The sequence below is a fragment of the Vanellus vanellus genome (genome assembly GCF_965231255.1).
Source record: "Vanellus vanellus genome assembly, chromosome: 18".
Taxonomy (NCBI): Eukaryota; Metazoa; Chordata; class Aves; order Charadriiformes; family Charadriidae; genus Vanellus; species Vanellus vanellus.
Genome location: NC_138923.1, coordinates 8,471,018 through 8,474,522, shown reverse-complemented (window position 1 = coordinate 8,474,522; position 3,505 = coordinate 8,471,018).

Below are 3,505 nucleotides of genomic sequence, written 5' to 3'. Positions count from 1 at the left end.
GAAGGGCTCAGCTAGAGGCGGCTGGGGCTGATTCTCGCCTTCGGTGGTCGGGGCCGAGATCAGCTTTTTTCAGTTCTCTGCTCTGGCATCTGTCCCGCTGGAGGCTCACCCGGGCTCAAAGAAAATAGGGGTTTGCCAGGCGGTGCGGGTGTGCACCCTCGGGGTGGTGGAAGGAGCACTGGGGGTGGTTGCAGGCAACCTCATGCCACGCAGGAGGCGGCAACCCCTGTGAAAGCATTCCTGAGCGATGCTTTGGGGTGGGCAGCCCCGCTCGCTCAGCCCGTGGCCTGATGGAAAAAAACAAAACAAAACAAAACAAAACACCCTAGCAATATAGAGCACGGGAACTGGGTCATCCTGAGTTTTGTCCTGTAGGAAATATGCTAGAAAGCACTTCTTGGAAGTGGAGCAGCGAGATGAAAGTGAAGGAGGGCAGTCGCTCGGAGGGCTGGAGGATGGAGCTGAGGGGGATGCTCAAAGGCCGCCTGTACATGCTGGGGAGAGAACTCGGGATCTGCGCTGAGCCCTATTATAAAGAAACAACCTAAGGTCTGAATCTGCGGGTTCTGACCCAAATGGACTGAAACGGAGAACTAGCTTAGGGTCTGCAAAAACCCCTCTGTGTTATCCGCTCCACATTATTTATTGTGCAGGGAAGCCTGCGGGCTGGAGACTACGGCAGAGGAGCGTGGATTCGCGATCTGCCGATGCTCCGGTGTTGGCTGTATGGGTTTGTATTTATTCAGCCAAATGCTGATTGCAGAGTGGCGGAAAGAAATGAAGGGATTTCTCACAGCACCCAGTTCCTGCGCCTGTCTTAGCTCCTGTGCCTGCTGAAGTCGATAGGACATTTACAGCTGACATCAATGCAAAATGCTCAGTGTGTTATGAAAAGCTTTTGCTGAGTTTGTCAAGTGTGAATTAATGATTTTTTATTTTTTTTTTTAATGAGTCGCTCAATCGTTGCTGATTTTCTTAAATCCCTTGCTCCTGGAGTTATGTGCATATAAAATAATTGCATTTTTCCAACAATTTCTAGTGCTTCAAGGGAGTAGGGGAGAAACCTGAGGGTGTGATCTACATGTTCCCTTTCGGCTCTGTGCTTAGAAGCAACTGAGAAGCCCTGAAAAGTTATTTGTTTTGAATCTCACGATTTTTCAAGAGCCTGGCCCCTGACGGCTGAGTGTTTGGGGCTAGCTGCGCTGAGCAAACATCCTGAACTTGGGCTCCTGACCCCGCTTTGAGTGTTTTGCTTTTCAGACCCAGAAGGTTCCCAGGAGAGGAGAAAGGAAACTGGCTGGCTATTTTTAAACCCTCGCAGTTGCCTTCCTGCCTTATATTATTTATTATCCATTATCAGAAGTGTTTCTCCCCTGAAACCATCTTTAGTGGTCAACCAAGGGACCGGTGAAAATTGCCCATCAAACAGAGCTGCATCTTTCTGTTAGAGGTCAGACGAAGCCGGAGGGTTTTGAAGGGTTTTGCCAACTGAAAATGAGTAGTGCTATTATTTATTACTTGCACTCGACCAGTGCCAAGCAGTTCCAGTGGTGGGCCATAATTTCGCTGCCCTAAGAGATAAACACCGAAGAAAAGCGCGATCTCCCTCCCAAAGTCCCTACAGCCCAGAGAGGCAACACTGATTTCCGATTTCTGTATGTACTGAGTGAAACGATGCGTGCAACCCATCTCATGTCATAGCACATCTTGCAGTATCACGCGGTTCCTGCATGACGTGCTGGTGAGTCTAAGGACACCTCTGTGCGGAGCATCATCACATCCTCCCTGCAGTGGGAGAAGCTCCGGTGACCTGACCGGCACCGCGGGGCGACCTGGGCAGGGATCGGGCCTGTGGCTCTGTGTCTGGACAGTGTTAAAATCCACATCGCCTCCAAGAGAGCATCCCGAAGGTGCGGGGCTGCCTTGGGCAGTGTAAGGCCCTGGTGCAGGGCTGGGTCCCCTGTCCCGGGAAGTGCCCTTGACCCTCTGGGGCTCCAGATAAGCAGGATAATAGCCCACATTGTCCTTGCTCATCTTCCTGCCTGGTAAACTTTCAAGTTGGAAGCATATCACATCCCTGGCAGCTTTGTTAATCCTTTCCTGCCTGGGCAGGAGCCGCTGGCGCCCTGGGCAGAGCTGGCCGCGGGAGCCTCAGCTCCATGTTCTCATTGGGAATAAAGCTGCGGGGCTGGAAGGCCCTGGGAGGCTGATGTTATTTCAGCTGCGCAGGGACCTGAGGCGTAAAAGTCTGGGGTTTGGTGTTGTCAGCAGCAACTGCCCCGACCCTGTGATACAGTTTATCGGCAGTGTGAGAGGAGGGAAGGGGAAGAGCGAAGGGGGGGGGGGGAGGGGGAGGGCATGCTGTGCTCAGCGCAGGGGGATGATGAATGACAAACAGTTTTGCCTATTTCTCTTTGGCTCTGAAAACAAAATTATGTTGCAGGGTTTCAGTGTCATCTTGGAGGCTCGGGGCCTCCTTAAAGCGGGATCTACAGCCCCCCTATTCCTCAGGGCTCATCTCTTCCTCCCCGAGTCCCTGCTGGGCCAAGCGCAGGTGCCCCGGTCCCTGCTCCCCCTTTGCCCGCACTTCGGGGGTCTGGCACAGGGAAGGGGTCAGACGCTGCTCCTGGCACTGCCTTGCTGCAGGGCCCCAGTCACATCCCTTCATCTCCCCAGGGCACTCTGCCTGCTGCCCCCATGGCCACCGTGACCGCGTCACCCCATAAAGTCCAGCTGTGGCGAGCGAAGGGCCGGGCAGCGCTCTGAACACACGCGGCACTGTTGGCGGAGGGCTGAGCTCATGTGATGGGATAAAATGTGTCTGTTCAGACAAAACCGCGCGCTGTTAACATTCATGAATTTAAGTCTTTTCCTTTGGGTGGTGGTGTGTGACCCCCAGACCAAGGTGCTGTACGGACACCTGATGGTACAAGGCTCCTCTTCCAGGGCCGCTGTCACCTCTGGAGCTTTGCTCCCTCCCACCCGAGTTTAAAACCCCGGTGCTCGCCCTTTCCCCATCCCGGTGCTCCGCCCGAGGCTTCGCTCCTCCGGGCACCGCCACGTCCCCGCCACCCGCAGCTCCCGCCTCGCCTTTTTGGGGGCTCGGGGTTTTGTGTTGTGGTTTTGTGTTTGGTTTTGTTTTTTTTTTTTTTTTTCATAGCTCTGCCGCCTCCCACGTCTTCGTGTCCGTGTGTCCCGTCCCCCCGCCCCGTTCCCGCGGGGGCCGTGCCGAGCCGGGCCGGCCCCCGGGGCGGGCGGAGGCAATCCAGTGCCTGGTTTTGCAGCCTCGCCGGCTCCGTGTCCCGGCCCCGCGGTGACATCAGGCTTGTTGGGCGGCGGGGGCGGCTGCGGGCTGCCGGCGCCCTGCCCCGCTGGCTGCGGGCGCTCCCGCACCCGCTCCGCCGCCTCCCCTCGAACCCTTCCCCGGTACGGCCGGCTGCCCGTCGGCCTCCCCCGGGAATCCATCCCGCCCCACCGACCGGGCATCCCCCCCCTTCCCCCATCC